This window comes from Phacochoerus africanus, chromosome 1 (genome assembly GCF_016906955.1).
Source record: "Phacochoerus africanus isolate WHEZ1 chromosome 1, ROS_Pafr_v1, whole genome shotgun sequence".
Taxonomy (NCBI): domain Eukaryota; kingdom Metazoa; phylum Chordata; class Mammalia; order Artiodactyla; family Suidae; genus Phacochoerus; species Phacochoerus africanus.
In genome coordinates, this window is record NC_062544.1 from 240,945,432 (window position 1) to 240,963,349 (window position 17,918).

The window sequence follows — 17,918 nt, forward strand, 5'->3', positions numbered from 1 at the left end:
AAATTAAAAAAAAAAAACTTATTCAAGACCATGGAGCTAGTAAGTGTTGGAGCCAGGACACAATCAGTAGAGCCTCTTTTCTTCCCAGGTGGTACTAGCCACTTGAAGTCCTTAGGTCTGATGCAAGCTTGCACGCTCATTGTTTGCTTCTGAAAGCAATTACCCCATAGTTGATTGTTGGTCCACAGTGGAGGGGTAGGGTCATCCTAACACTTGTCTCTAGAGTCTTAATTACCTACATACCCTCCTGTTCTCTATGTCTACACCTCCAGCTATGGAAGGGCACATGGATTTCAGCTGTTCACTGTGTTTCTTTCAGGTGAGGCTCACATTTTCTAGGCCAGGCATTGTTGTTTAAGTTTAGTTTTGCTTTCAATTAGAAAACCCTACTGTTTTGTAAACTGAAGTATGTCTACAAGTTGTGGGGAGGAGAACATGAACATTAGTGAGACCTAAGGTTTTGCTACTTAATTTCTACTATATCCATTTGGACTGGTAGAATATACTAAATCCTGACTGGCTAAGTGTTGCTGGAACCACAGGAGAAGCTCCCACTTTTTTAAAAGTCTAATGCATCTACTTCTCCCTCAGCTTTCACCAAACTCATATTGATGGAACTAATGCTTCTTAGCTCCAATGCAATCTCTTTACACATAACTATAATGCAAAACAGATTTATTTGTATGCACAACAGTGAGATTAGGATCAGAGATGAAAAGGAAAGCAGTCTTCTGCCAGAGAGATAAGATCAAGATTTTTTAAGTAGCTGACTTTGGGACCTGCTGTGTGGGAAGACTTGCTGTGTTGCCTTCAGATGTTGTCTATTTACCTGATGCTTCAGATGTCTCAGCAGACTTTTCACCCTGTCCTTCACTCTGGGCTTCCTTTTCTAATTCCTTATGATATCTAAACTGATATTCCAGATAGTTTATGTTCCTGTTCTGTTCATCCAAGAACTTTTTCATGAAGCGTGAGAGCTGCAGGGAAAAAAAAAAAAAAAAAAAACTTGAAAGAACTCATTGACGACCTTGTCTGCAGTGGGAGATGATCTAAGATCTTGCTGCCCAAATTATAGGTTATGGACCAGCAGTCCTGGGGGCTTGTCAGAAATGCAAAACTTCGAGTCCCTTCCGGACTACTACATCAGAATCTGCATTTTAAGGGTTAGGTGATTCACATGCGTATTGAAATTCAAAGAACACTATATGATGTTCAAGACCTCCAGATGAGTACAAGTATCCACTTTCAATGAGTGTTAAGGCATCTCATCAAAAGTACCGATTCATTTAAGTAATAAGTTATCACCGAAATGGTTCTCCACCCTATTTGAATCACATGTAAGTTTCAAGTAGGCTCCCAGACCCCATTCCCAAGAATTTAGATTTAAGTGTTCTGGAGTAGGGCTCAGGAATTCAATCCTTTTTTGAGCTCCTTGGTGTGTCCAACTTGCATCTAGGTTGGTAACTTTTCTACTAGGGCATTTTCTTCACTTTGACTTCTAGAGAAGCTAAAGGGTTGGTGAGAAGTAAGTTACCACTGCAAAGTAGAATGTTCACTATTACCAACAAGACTTCAGAAAAGTCTATAGAACAGGTCGTCATTAACATTTGCTTTTGCAGGAGCAGCCTAGGACAAGGGTTCTCAAAGTGTGTTTCTTTAAATATCCAGAGTGCATTATTGCTGAAAAACTTTCTCCATCTTGTACCAAGTTGCTTTTCTTCCTACCAGGGAACCGATTCCTCCAACCTCCCAAGTATTCCAAGAAATAAGTTCATATACTTCCTTGGGGGAAATAAAACACATTAGATAATCCATTGCTTTAGGCTTATTTTCCAGAAGCAAGTCATAACCAGAAGTGAAAGATGACACTGGAGTCCCCTGGTGGCATAGCGTGTTAAGTATCGAGCATTGTCACTGCTGTGGCTTGGATAATTGCTGTAACACAGTTTTGATCCCTGGCCTGGAAACTTCTGCATGCTGTGGGTGCAACCACCTCCCTCACCCCCCCCCCCCCCCAAAAGAAGGATGACACTGCTTTTAAAACCAGTTTACTACTCACACTGGTTTCTTTATTCTTGGAAGCCAAAGCTTTCAGGTCTTGCAGGAGCTTGTTTAACGTGTTCTCCAACTGCAGAGCACACTCTATAGCTTGTTTGCCAATTCCCCAGTTTTCTATATCAGGCCTCTGTTGGAGAGAAACGGAGTCATTATCCTGCTTCCTGCGTAGAATTATGACCGTGTCCGCAGAGGCCAATAGTTCCCACCTTTCATGGCACCACGGAATCAGCAGAGCAGCTTAAATACTGACATTTGGCTTTCAACTGCAGACATTCTGACTTAACTTGTAGGAGGAGCAGGATTTTTAGATACTCTCCAGGTAACTTTATTGTTCTACAAAGTAAGGACACAGCTAGTACAGTTGTATCCACTGATCCATTAGCTTTAGGATTTCATTAGCTTTGGATGGTGGTTTAGTTCAATTACCACCAGACATTTAGTTTTCTTTATAGACCTGGAGTTAAAAGAACCCCTCTGATAAGTAGGAATGTTTCTAAATGTTTTAACACCTGCAATTAAGTTTCAGATTGTTTTTTTTGTTTGTTTGTTTTTTACTGTTCTAGTGGGGGGAAAGTTTGTTTTACTACATTGAAGAGGCAGTTGTATTAAATACCAGAGCATGCATGTGAATTAGTCTAAAGGTCTATTAGGATACTAATTGCTCTAGGAAGAAACCATTAGAGACGTGCTCCTCACAAAGGATTAGAATCATCTGGAAAGTTTAAGATACAGCTCCTTGGGCCCCAACCTTAGAAAGTCTGATTCAGTTTATCAGAATGGGGTTCATTAATTTGCATTTCTAATGAGTTCCTCGGGTGATTCTGGTGCTGCTGGTCCAGACAACACACTTCGCATCATATGGTTCACTGAGAAAAGCCAAACAGGCATTTAGAGGCTGAAATTTACTTCAAATGATTGGAAGAGACTACAAAGACGCGTTTGCCCTCAAAGTCAGTTGCTACAATCCCCTGTAGGAACACGAGCAATGGGAACAAGTTAGGTAGCAGCAAATAATTTTAGTTCTCTAGACCCAGCAAAGGCCCCATGTAAGGTCATCAAATCAAAGTTATATAATCACCTTAATCACCGGAAGGCAGACTTTACACTTATATTTTCTTAGGTATTTTATGAACTGCTTTGCATGCTCCTTCTTCACCTCAGCTTGGTCTTGGAAGAATGTGAGAAAATTAGGTGCTTCTGTATCTTCAATGTAATAACAGGCCTGGGATAAGAATGGGGAGAGACTGGAGGTGAGAGAAGCCGATTTTTTAAGACGGTAATCTCACAGAAACTCACTTTGTTGTCTCTGTGGTTGTCCGAAAGAGGCTGCCTTTGTTCAGTCCTGGGTCCTTGGTTTGTCCTTTTAATTTCCAGAATCCCCCAGCTGCTTCCTGAAATCAGGCTACCTCAAAGAGAAGCCACCCAGATTTTAATATGCTAGTGCCTAGCCATTGGCTATTGGGCCTCTTTAAGGGGCCCAGTACATGCTAGACTTACATCCAGTAATTGTGTGGACAACTGGCGGAAGTTCAGCATAAATTAAGTGATATTTTGGAGTTCCTTTCCTGGCTGGCTGAGCAGGAACAAATCTGACTAGCATCCACGAGGACACAGGTTTAATTCCTGGCCTAGCTCTGTGGGTTAAGGATCTGGCATTGCCATGAGGTGTAGTGTAGGTTGCAGATGTGTCTCAGATCTGGTGTTGCTGTGGCTGTGGTGTAGGCAGGCAGCTACAGCTCTGATTCGACCCCTAGCCTGAGAACCTCCATATGCCACAGGTTTGGCCCTAAAAAGCAAAAATAAATAAATAAAACCATTAAGAAAATTTTAAAAATTGAGTGACATTTTAAAGTCGATCTATTTCACTAATCCTACCACATCTACATTAGCTCTAAAATAGCAGATGGGTGAAAAATTTGCTTTTACCACTGTCTGATTCCTGTAAAAGTTTTGGGAATCCTCTGGAGAAAACTGTGGTTCTCCCAATCATAGCCCATAGTTTGAAATCACAGCTCTAAATCACTGGGCCACAGAACACCAAAATCCCAGTCACTAAATTCTTGCTTCATCTAGTATCAAACAACAAATATGGCCATGACCACAACTAGTAAGGATATATAAGATGTATTATCTAGATCTGAGATGAAAATTCCCTCAGAGTGGCTCAAGGATAGATACTAACCATAGATAAATAAGCATCACTGACATGCAGCTCATAAGATGCTATTTGATTAAGAGCAACCCTACACTCTTCACTAAGACAGACCTGTGCCCGGGGTCCCATCTTAGCTTTGGGAAAAACCGGGCATAAAAAGTGGTACCCACTAAACTAAGGGATTTCTTAAATACTAACAGGCATCTAGCCAGCCCACTTCTATCCAGCTGAAACCAAGATGAAACTCCATCCAGCTGAGATTAACAGCTACTAAACTACAAATGAAGACATTGTTTCTAAACAAAAGAACCAATCTGATCAGAGAAAAAAGGTGAAAAAGAAAGTTAATCCTCCTAAATAGTCCATCCAGTTTTTAGTATTCTCCCTCATGTTCACTCTGACTCAGATTTACTTCCTGAATAGGGAAGTATTAACAGTGTGGATGCATTACCTTTAATTTTTTACTTTTTTCAAAATGTCCTTATGGTATATCATGTTAAGTCTCATGGAGAAATCCAAGCAAACTGACTAAAATACTCTTTTTTTTTTTTTTTTTGCTTTTAGGGCCACAGGTGAGTCATATGAAATTTTCCAGGCTAGGGGTCTAATCAGAGCTTCAGCTTCCAGCCTACACCACAGCCACAGCAACATGGGTTCCGAGCTTCATCTTTGACCTACACCACAGCTCACGGCAATGCCGGAGGATCCTTAACCCACTGAACAAGACCAGGGATTGAACCCACCTGCGTCCTCATGGTTACTAGTTGAGTTCATTACTGCTGAGTTTTATGGGAACTCCATAAAATACATTCTTTTTTTGCCTTTAAGGGAGGTAACACCCATGCCATAAATCCTCAACACACATAATTGATCTTAAGGCAAGGTACAATGGGAATTCCGAATTGTCAAAAGCGGATTTAGATGAGGGGATTACTGCAGACTTCACTGAGAAATTGGCATTTGAAATTGGCCTTGGAAGGTGGGTAAGAATGGAGAGAAATGTAAATGGAAGAAGGGCATCCCACCTGGAGGACAGACACACACGGGCTGTAGGACAGACACACACAGGCTATAAGCTGTAAAGCTGGTTTTTCCTGACTGCAATAAGACTGTTCCATCTGGGAATCTTTGGGCTCTTTCTTTCTTAGGAAATCATAGGTGCTGAATCAACGTTTATTAAATAAAAATATATTTTACAGTGCAGTGCTGTAAGATTTCCCATAATCTGGTGTATTCTTAGTTTGAGCCTAGACCAGGTCTGATTGAACTGCAGTGGAAACAGCCTGTCACCAGAGGTCTATCCCTATGGGGCAGTGAGGTGTGAGGGAGTCCCTGAGGGAGAGTTCATCCTCAGAGAAGGAGCTACAACTTCTAAGTTTGGCTCCGTCCCAAAGACAAGTCTTCAAAAATAAGAATCATTATAAAAAGTTCTCCTATATGTCACTTCTGCTTCCCGACCTAATACTGCCTTTGTCCCCAATGAATTTATGCCTTAGGCCCAGCAAGGTCCTTTAAGTAAGTGTTCATCAATCAGCAATTTGTATATGAATCACCTAGGGCTCTTGTTAAACCTGATTCTGATACACAGGGCCTGAGAGTCTGCATTTCTAACGATTCTGCCAAATGCTGCTGGTTCATGGGCCATATTTTGAGTAGCAAGAGTCACAAGACATGGGACACAAATGACACTACTGGGGGACCTTCTGAAAGGAAAGGAGAAGAGAGCATTTGCACCTCTCTACACACCTGTGTAGAACTTTGGCATTTCCTGGACCTCCATGGCAGCATCCTGGGGTAGGCAGCAGTGCCAGGGAACTTGGCAACATGAAGGTTAGAGCAAGAGAAGAGGAAAGATAGTGGTAGCTGACTGGATAGTTAACTGGCTTTACTCATGGTACACATGAAACATTATTTGAACTCCCAAAGAATTGGGGGGAATTTTTCAGGAGATTAGGGTCCTATGTGAGTAGGTGGGGGCAAGTGTCCATAAAATCTGGATTATTACTGTTAACATGTCCCTGTCTACAAGGCGGTAAATATGGAAGATAAGTATTTTATTTATTGGGAGATGATATGAGAGTTTGGGTATATCAGGATAATCTAATCTATAAAATCTTCAATATTCCATGACTCTACCATTGCCTTTAGACCAAAACACAGAACTGGATACATATGAAGAAAATGTTCCTATTATTGTGGGTTAAACATTATTAGGAAATACTGCTATCTAATCGCTTAAAAACATCTTCACCAATATAAAGAAAAAAAGAGAAAGGAAACATCAATAACAGTTGAGTTAAAGTAGTAGCTTTATAGGTAATTTTTTTCTTTATCTTCCATATTTTTCAAACTTTTACAATTATATATATATACATATATATATATATGTATGTTTTTCATTTTGAAAAAGGAACTTAACAGATATCTTTCTAGAGAATTAACACACTGTCTTTCATTGTAGGGGCTCCATGTATGTATGCATGAACATATTTTTTTCTAATTAAAAAGGTAATGCATGATTGTTACAAAAAAAGTATTTCAAAATTACAGAAATAGGTGGCATTTATGCTGCAATGGTGAGCATAGCTGCCTTCCAAAATTGCAGATATATATATATATAGAAACTAAAAACCCATGGTTAACATTGTAGTTCCAATAAACATATTAAAACCTAATTTCATCCATAATGCCACTATTAGATTTTATTAACCTGATGAACTGACTTTTGAATTATTGGACATGATCAGACTAGTCCATGTACCCTCTTCCCAGGAAACTTCTAAAAACACAAAAATACTTTAAAAATTATATGCAACCCTTCTCAAAAAACTTCTTTAAATTGAATACTAACTTTCTGGCACTATGGTGTTAATTTACTTAACTCTCTCATGATTACGGAAGAAACAAGGGTGTTTTCTTCTCAATCTAATTCTGACCAAGAAATTCTCATCTTTAAATATAAAATATCTTTAGCAGAGATAAATATCTTTATCTTTTATATTTTTAAATATAAAATATCTTTATTATCTTATTTATTGTGTTCTTTGTGTATGTTTCCTTTATTAGTTTATAAGCTTCATGAAGCAAGGGTCTCATTCATTAAAAAAAAAAAAAGCACTCAATAAATTACATTGTCTGAACAGTTTCAAAGTATAAAGAACCCTAAAAGTTCAAAGTCATTGGCAGTCAACAAAGAAACAGTGAGCAGAGCCAAGTGAGTGCTTTGCATTTTGGAAAAGCAGATTCCAAAAGTTCCCAAAAATCATGGCAGAGGGAGAAAGCAGAGAATTCACTGAGTCTTTAAAATAAATCTTTAAAGGAAAAGATGGAATATAATTCATCTTGGCACTGAGTGGGTCCTTTAAAATGTTTATGAATGAAAGAGTAAAGGTAGTTCAATGGGAAATCTTAAAAGCTAAGATATTGGAAGTGATTCTGACGAAAATAAGATGACATCCACAGAAATCCATGTGCCTGCACACATGTCCTGCAGTCCAGACTTAGCATGGCTATCATATCTTCCAGAAGATGCTTTCTGATTTTCACAGTCTGGGTTTGGGATCCACATCTTTGTGCTCCTTGGCTGTGTAGAAATTCTTCGCACACGTTTGCAACTACTTGCTTACCTCTGTGTATTCTGTACTAGTTCATGAGCTCCTTGAAGGCAGTTGCTGGATCATGGCTTGGGATTGCCACCATCAAGCACAAACCAGGACACTGTGGGTTGTCAATAGATATCCATTCACTGCAAGTGAGTAAGTCAGTGGACAAACATAAAAAGATGGAAGACAGATGTGTGGGGGAAGAGGTAAAAAATGTAAAAGAAATAGGAAATGTGTTAGGTATCATGAACATAAATATACATTTAAAGCTTACACCAGCAAAAAGAGTTTTTGAGGAGGGAAATACATGGTAGGGTTAGGAGATGGAGATGTTTTTGACCAAAAAAAAAACAAAGTTGAGAGAGAAACACACACTAATGGGACAAAAAGTGCAATGTTAGACAAGGACAGAGAGAAAGCAGAGCAACTAAAATGGTATATCAAAGAGAAAGACATGTCAAACAAAATCTCAAATGTTAATAGTAGTAGTAGGGAAGGAGGAAGCAGAGGGAAGTCCAAATAGACTGTTAAGAAATCAAAGTGTACCTAGGTAATTTAAATCAGGGGTCATGTCCAGATCTAGGTGAATTTTATTCTTTGATTGGAATAATGTCCTCTAGAAATGCCTTAGGAAGTAGTATTGGCAGTGTTTAAAGAATATTGGAGAGAAATGCCAAAATACAACTGAAGAGTTTTATATCTTGGTGGAGAAAAGCTCAGATTGCACTAGGTGATAATATGTATATTTATACCAATTGGCATCTGAAAATCAAAGGTAGATTTTATTGGATTGGGAACAACGTAGCACAAGGCTTGGTGACATGTTACAAGGCATTAAACTCCACTTTATCTTCTTTCCAATTTATCTTTCTGAAGTCAACAATTTGGATGAACAGAATTTTATACTCTAATCAAACTTACAAAAATCACAAATCTGGACATACATGATGGCATACCAAAGGCCAAGAGAACTCATCTGGTTAAACCCAATTGACTGAAGCTAACATAATGAAACATAACTAAAGATGAGTATAAAATTCTATATTTCAGTTCAGTGAATCGATAACTCATAAACCAAGGGAGATCCTATTGAACAGCGGTTCATGTAAAAAAGACTTATGTTTTTAATTGGTTGAAAGTGCAGTATGACCAAAGAGCTGAGGGCAAAATAAATGCTATTCACTGTTTTGCCCTCAGACAGATAAAGAGCTGCTCTATTGGATGTTGGATCTATACAATTGCAGAGGCCACTATGTACAGAGAAGAGATGAGGAATTTTAGCTCTTGGTCTCATTCCTCAGAATCTCCTCTTGCTTGGCCTGGAGTTGCTCCTCAAGGTGCTCCCTTGATTTTAGACCTGCAGGTCTCGGTCTGGTCTGCCAGCAGCTTCTTGCTGGGCTTGTCTGTTTTGGGGTTGTTTGTTTCACATTCAGGCTGTTGTATATCCAGCAGTGGTCTTATATTCATGGTATCTACTGAGCAGCCATGGCAGAATTCTCATCCAGGCTACCTTCTCAGCAGCATTGAGTGTGGATAGTACATTTTGCATGCTATGTCCCCATGATTGCCCTCAAGACAGGCCAAGGTGTTTTCCCAGCCTTCAGCCTGAGAATGGACAGTCACAGACTTCCAGATGATCAACCCATCTTAGATCAGCTTCCAAACCTACTGCTGGGAGTTGACAATGGTGATTTCACTGGTCAACTTTGGGTCTAACCAGACCTTTTTGGTGTGGTGGAAGATAGTAGAGGTGGGCCTCTTCTGAAGCCCCATGGCTGCAGTTCAATTTTCAGTAAGCCATTTTCGTGACCAGATCACAGGAAATAACTAGTTCTCTTGTAACTGCAATGACTCTTGTTCTCAGGGTGCACCATTCAACACACATCTAACACTTCCCAAAGTAGCTGATTTGTGCTATATGGTAAGAAAGGTAAACAAAGACTTGGGAGCTTTTTGTTTAACATTTTTGTTATATTTGTATTTAATTCTGGTGCTACATTTTCAGATATTGGTGAACTATTGCATAACTGAATGAAGGATAGTTTCATTTATTTCAATATTTATGTTATAAAGTAATAGGATTTAGAAATGCTTAAATGTTGATGAAATAGATGGATAAAAATCCTTTACAACAACCCAGCAAAACAAGGTTCTTAGCTATGTGAAAAGCAAGATCTAAGAGAGGTTAAGTCATATACCTACAGTCATACAGCTAATTAGCAGCAAAGTGAATTTTGAACTCCTCTCCGTTTGACTCCAAAAATCCAGGCTTTTTCTAATGTGTCATTCATCCCATTGGATTCATATAAATGCTTTTTTTTTCTGATTTATTTATGTAACACTATGAAAAGACCTATAAGGATACAAATATTTAAAATACATTTAGTAATACTTATGGGCTCATATTGAAAAAATGAAAATATAGTATACAAAATATAGAATTTCATATTTTATAATATCAACATATTATAAAATAATATATCATACCAAATAATTCTGGGTACAGTATGATATATGAAATTTCTTCTCTAATTCTTCAGATATGCCTATTATTTCTAAATTGTTCCCTATAGGCTGGAACTTTATTACATATAATTCTAGTAATAGTATATGAAATTATAGCCTTCAAAATAAATATGGTTTTTATATATGAACTCTAAGGAAAATAATAATCGTTTACTTTAATAGACTCAAGGAAATAGCAATAAACATGCATTGTGACTTCATATGATAATGGATATATAAACAAATATATTTCACAGAAAATAAAATGCACAAGCAATAAGAATACATTAGTACGCTAGACTGCATCCGCTTTAGACTACATCGTTTCTCTGGAGACATAATCACAAGTGTAGAAAACTTGTATCTCAAGTCACTGTAAAAGCCATTACCATAGCTTTAATTGACAAATGTGGTTCACTTAAATGCATGTTTCAATGAAAAAAAAAAAAAAAGAATCCTACTTTTGTATATTCCCCTTGCCCACCAAAACAGCCTGGCCATCATTCAACAGAAGGGAAATTATGATCTCTAAAAGAGATTCGATTATATGAAATCGTTCTTAAAATGAGAGCAGACAATTGCATGAACTTTTCAACATCGGTTTCAAACACACACACACACACACAATCACCACCACCACCACTAAGAATAGCAACCCAAAACTTCTAAACAATGATCTGTGGTCTGGACAATTCTTAGTTTGCATCTTAAAGTGCTAGAACTCCTGGACTGCTGGGGGAAAATGCTTGGTATTTAGTGTGAAAGCCTTGGCTGTTTCTTAGAGGAACATGTGTTTGGTTTTGGATTTCAGCATTATACGATTCAGTGGCTAGAAACAGGACTGCTGAACTAAGAGCCAACATGAACATGTGTTTCAGCTGGGAGAGGGTCATGCAGGGATTAGTCTCAGGTGTTGGGAGAAGAGTTATGAAAGTGGGTTTCTGTGATCTGTGAAGTTCATTGGCAAAAGCTAAAATGCTGGCTGGAATGATGGGAATATGATCTTAAATAAACCTTGTGGGGACAAAAAGTATTTTAAAACATTCCTCAGGGCTTTGTTTTTTTCCCATGCCCTTTTCCTCTAAGAAATCTAGATTAATGGATAACATTTTATAATTTATTTTTATTTTTTAAAATAAAAATGTATTTTTAAAATTAAAAAAAAATCATTTTCCTATACTTTTATTATCTTCATTCTCACAAACTGGACCAGAATAGGAGACTTTAAATGAATAACATTATGAGCTGTATTGTTAAGAATGTAGGCTTTACAAAAGGCAGCATGGGTTTGAATCCTGTTTTGCCACTTTATTTAATTAAGAGGCACTCTTCTAGGCCCTGGGAATGGAGCAGTAAACAAAACAGACAATTCCTGCCATAACAAACCACACCTAGTAGCTTCAGGACATTAACTACACTGTAACTCAGCTTCCTTCCCAGTGGGGGTTATAAAGGTACTTATTTCTTGAGCATGTTTCAAGCTTTAACTGAGTTGCTTTACATGAAATGCCTAGAACAGAGCAATGCCCATAGATAACACTGAATAAATATTAGCTATTACAATAAGACTTTGTTGTGGTTAACTTGTTTTACTGCAAAGCATAGCACACACACAAGCTCCTCTAGCCAAGCCTTTTCCTCAGGCTCTGCTTCAGGGGAACCCAAACTTTGACACAGCCCTTCATTGACTATGCATGTTCTACATATCTTCTTCCTCTCTGTGGCTTGCATTTTACTCTTATTTATTTATTTTTTTATTGTTATTTCCCAAATACATTTTTTTTTCTACTGTACATCATGGTGACCCAGTTACACATACATGTATACATTCTTTTTTCTCCCTTTAGCAAGTGACTAGACATAGTTTTCAGTGCTATACAGCAGGATCTCATTGCTAATCCATTCCAAAAGCAATAGTTTGCATCTATTAACTCCAAGCACCCAATCCATCCCACTCCCTCCCCCTCCCCCTTGCAACCACAAGTCTATTCTCCAAGTCCATGATTTTCTTTTCTATGGAAAGGTTCATTTGTGCCATATATTAGATTCCAGATATAAGGGATATCATATGGTATTTGTCTAGGCTCTTTTGATTAAAAGAAGTTCTTGATTTTCATTTAGATAAATTTCTCAATCTTAAGTATTTTTTGTGTCTTGGTCATGAAACCCTTCACTACCCCAAAATCAGAAAGATGTTCTTCTATATTCTCTTCCAAAAACTTAATTTTTAAACTCTGGTATTGAGAGTTGTAGCCCATCTGGAATTGATTCTGTGTGTGGTGAGTGGTAAGGGAAAATTTCTTACTTGTTTCATAGGGTATCTAGTTGGCTATGTTGGGAGAACAATGGCCCTGCAAAAATATCCTTGTCTTAGTCCCTGGAACCTCATAATATGTTAGCCTCCATGGCAAGGGAACTTTACAGATGTGACTCTGAGATGAACAGTTTATCCTGGTATGTCTGAGTGGGCCCAGCCCAACCAGATGGAACCCTAATATAGAATCTTTCCAAGCTGTGGCCAAAAGGAGACTTAATTAGGGAATTATAGTCAGGGAGATGCAATATTGCTGGCTTTGAAGATGATGAAAGGGGCCAAAAGCTGATGCAGACTGGGAAATGTGGGTATTTTCAGGAATCTGAAAATGGCAAGGAAACAGATTTTCTTCTTCTAGAACCTCAAGAAAAGAACACAGCCCTGCTAATATTTTGATTTCATAACAGCGAGGCCTGTGTTGGACTTCTGACCTAAAAAATTGTAAGGTAATACAATTGTTTTAAGCCACTAAGTTTATGGTTATTTGTTATGGCAGCTACAGAAAATTAATATATTGACCCAGCACTATTTATTCAAAAGACCATATTTTATCCAGTGTAGCTTTGCTACTTTGAACAAGTTCTGGGCCAGAGATTCCAAAGTTCCAAAGTTTGCCTCTCTTTCTATTGGAAACCCTTCTCTGGATCTAAATTAAACCTACCTCTCACCCCTCACATTCCAATTTGTCTTGTTCTTGACACACTGATCCAACTCTGAAGAAACCATTAAGAAAATCCTTTCCAAACTCTATTCTCTACCATGCATTTGAAGAATAACATTCAATTTTATTTCTATGCTCCCCCCTATTGCTTTTACACTCTATTCAAATTATTACTAATTCTCTAGGACTCATTTTTTTTTGTCCTCTGTAAAATGGAAGAATTTGTTGAATCGTAATTTTCAGATTTCGCTCTTCTAAGTCCTAGGCAGTGGAAAAATTAGTTTACATCATAAGTGTTGGAGGTGTGACAAACAGGGGAGGCACTGACCAGCCTGAAAACCTCTTCAGTCAAAACTGCTCCACTTTCTCTTCACATATTAATTGAACTTCTTCACAGGATTTCATTTGAAGTGGTCTGATACTAAAACAAATTTGAAAACCATTGGATTAAGTTTTTTCTGGCTATAAGCAATCCAAGACAATATCCCATGATTCCGCAATCTTAATAGAGAGAAGAGCTGTTTTATCTATTTATGCTTTGCATGTTTCAGAGACTTAGAAACATATGTTTCTAAGAAATGCAATGACTAGGTACGTGCATGATATATAAGGTTTGGCTGAATGCAAGTAGTAACTGATCTGGCAGAGGGGACCTGCAAGTTTTGCCAAGGGAGGAATGCACAAGGCCAAGGTGATAAAGTGAGAGAGATTTACTAGGGCATCAGAGGGAGATGGGCTGAGTTCAAGATGGTGTCAACCTCAACTGTGAGGAGGTGCTAGGCTTATAAAGGATCTGTAGCAGGAATCTGTGGCTGAAGTTCATGACGGTAACTTCTGGCGGGAACAATGAAGAAGGAGGAGGGGAAGGTCAAGGGAGGAGTAGGGGGTCGAGTGCCAGGACAGAGGGCAGTTAATCCTTTCAGGTGCTTCCTCTATGCAGGTGGTTGTTTTCTGCAGGCGATTGTGGCTTTCTGCCCTTGAGCATCCACTTTCCCGGAAGTGTGTAGATCTTGTGTAGGTCTTGTGCCAGGTGGTACAGATGTCCGCAGCAGGTCTCCAAGGTGAACAGCCATGTTTGGGGGGTGGGGGTAGGGTCTGTCTCCATCCTCCTGGGAATCTAATAGGCCCCAGAGATGGATTCTTTTCTCATAAAATCATTCATAGACACTCCTCAGGAACTAGAGAAAAGACTCATATTGCTATTTTCCCTAGCACTGTTGACTCTTCTAATCTGATGGCATTAGAACAGTGTTGGTGAATTCTAGGTAAAGCCAATGAGAATGTGACTAGCTTTCCCCTCCTCCTTCACTCCTTCTGCCCCTCCCCTGCACACCCACTCCCGCTGCAGCTTTTCCCATTCTGTCTGTGGATGTGATAGAACAGAACTGGTTTATTTTAATATCTCCTAGGTCAGACACTTCAAAGCTGCCATGGTTCCTGGAAATCTACTCCAACCTCTGCAGGATCACCAGTCGAGATACAGATTGTGCCCCCTTGGCAGCATCTGATGTGTGGAAAGCAGTCCAGTTTTATCTTGGTGACTGCATAGCTAATGGGAGTGTTTTTTGCTGGACTGGCTACCTCAGAATCTAGGGAGAATAAATGCCTGTTGGGTACTGCATATTCTACGGTGTTTATAAATCACAGGGTAGGGTGGCAGCAGAGTGGGGTTTTTTTAATTAATGATTTTTATTTTTCCATTATAGTTAGTTTACAGTGTTCTGTACAGCAAAGTGACCCAGTTACACACAGACACACACACACACACACACATATATTCTTTTTCTGACATCATCCTCCATCATGTTCCATCACAAGTGACTAGATGTAGCTCCCTGTGCTATACAGCAGGATCTCATTGCTTATCCACTTCAAATGTAATAGTTTACATCTATTAACCCCAGACTCCCAGTCCTTTGACCTAAGAAGAAAGGATTTATAAGGTTTAAATTGTTAATACTGGAATCAGTAACGTGAGTAACCACAATGCTTTCTGGAGACCCACTCCTTAGGATGGAATAGGAGTGGCATTGCAGCTAACCATGCCCCCCCCCCACCAATCCATCTGCTTCCAGCCTCACCCCTTACATTCCATCCCTCATTCTGCTTACAAAGTGATGTATCTCATATATAAATCTGATCATGCCATTTTCTGCCTCAATGCCTAGATGAATTTCCACCGACTTCTGAATAAAGTACAAACTCTTTGGCAGAACATACAAAGACCAGCTTCATCTTGCTCCATTCTCCACCCTGTACCTTTGGTTCCTGTCATTCCCTTATCAATTGAGCTAGGGGTCAGATCCTGAAGTCCTAACCTGGCTTGGCAGAATGTTGAGAATATCTTCTTTTTTATTTTTTAGATAGTCTCATGTTTCTCAAGTGTGTTTCTCAAGTTCCCCTGCAATAAAATCAGTGAATATCTTTATTAAAAATAATACTTCTAACAATAGAGTGAATATTTATTTCTGGGCATTAGGTAGCATGTTCTAGGTTAACTCTTTTAATCATTAAAACAAGCCTAAGGTTCTATTTCTAACTTCATCAGATGGATGAGGAAACTAAGGCACAGAGAGGTTAAATAATCATCCAAGTTTACAAGTGGCAAAGCCAGGTTTCAAACCCTGGCAATCAGGCTCCACGAGCTATCCTTTTAACTATGCTCCCCTACAACCTCTTACCAAAAATTCAGATTCACAGGCCCCTCCACAGCCTGAAGGTATACATTTTAAACAAGATCCCTAAGTGATTCTTCAATGCACTCGTTTGAAAACCATTATTGTAAATTTTGTTCAAATGGAAAATAGTAGAAGGTGAGTGCCCTCTATTGTATACACATGAGTATTACACATGAGTATTACACATTTGTTGGTGTTGAATCAGGTCATTTATCTGTTCTTTACAGAAAAGCCAAATTTCATGATATACAAATTTTAAGGACTGTATCAGGATAAATTATTTCCATGTCAGTGACTTAATTGATTAAAACTACATTTAATTTTTTCACAAAAAATTACATAAATATTGGCAGTAACTCCCTCTCTTCTCTCATCAGACCTCAATAGCTCTCAGAAATTTGATAAAATTATTGGAAGCCTCCATCCCAGAATATCTGGTTACTAGGAGTTGAAGCTCATAGTCTTAGTGCACAGTAACTGATAAATCTGCAGCAGGAGTTCCCGTCATGGCTCAGTGGTAATGAACCTGACTAGTATCCATGAGGATGTGGGTTCTATCTGTAGCCTTGCTCGGTGGGTTAAGGATCCAGTGTTACTGTGAGCTGTGGTGTAGGTTGCAGACACAGCTCGGATCCTGAGTTGCTGTGGCTGTGAGTAGGCCGCAGCTGTAGCTCGCATTCGACTCCTAGGCTGGGAACTTCCATATACTGTGGGTGTGGCCCTAAAAAAAAAAAAAGTCAAAAAAAATATGAACTGCCAAATCTACTTTGTGGAGTGGCAGGTCTTACTCATCCTATCTGTGGTGGCTTCATTATATCATTAACTGTCTTTAGTAGGTTCCACTCAATTTATTCTCTCAGAAGAGAATTAGACTTAGAGCCTTCTGATTTTTTTCTTATCCTCTCTAAATTGAGATTGGAAATGGAGAAAATCCACTAACTATTTAGTGTGATGTATATAAATCCCCTGTATTACTGTGTTAGGCCTTTGTTTATTCCCAAACAGAAAACCTTCCATGTATTTTTTAGATTAGAGTTAAATGTCTGAAACAAAAGATGCCAAAATGTAGTGTCTAAAACAAGATTGAAGTTGATTCTCTCTGATCTCGCTGACCAGAAATAGTATCCCTGACATCTACACTCAACACATAGATTACACTTGGGGTTCAAAATAGCTGCTCCACTTCCTGCTCTTACGTCTGTTCCCCTATACGTGCTAGTTCTTTCTGAATTTCATATTTTTGTTCATCTTAGACCGTCATTCTCAATACCTGAAATCATCATCAAGATTTTCTCACTAAAGTGAGCATTTATGATATTGTCTGCTCACTATATCTCCCTTTTTCTAGAAATGACATCCTACCCTCACTATCCAGTCTCTCCAACACTCCTACATGTTCTAATATGATCCCATCTCCTACCCCTAACCTCTGTTGATTGGCTCCATGGTGGGCATCTGAACAAAGAAGGACTAATTAGAGTATTAGAAAGATCAAAGCTGCAAATAAAAGAAACCTGACAGCCAGTAACTTAAATTTATTTTTTTCTCATATAATAAGAACTCTAAAAGTAGGTAGCCCCAGACTGGTACATCTGCTCAAGGATGTCATCAGGACCCAGGCTCCATCTATCTTACTGTTCTCCAGTTTTTTTCATGGGACTTTCTTAACTTGGTCACAAATTGTTGCCATAACTCCAGATTATCACATATATGTTACTATAGGGAAGAATTATGGAGGGGCTAAAGGCAGATCATAAAGACATAAAGGGCAGGCACCACAGCCTTCTCTCTTTTATAAAGTTTTTCTGGAATATTTGAATGGAATCTATACTTCTACAAAAAACAAAATTTGAAAAAATTTAAATTTTTATACATTTTTTTTGTCTTTTTTTTAGGACCACACCCGCAGCATATGGAGGTTCCCAGGCTAGGCGTCGAATCGGAG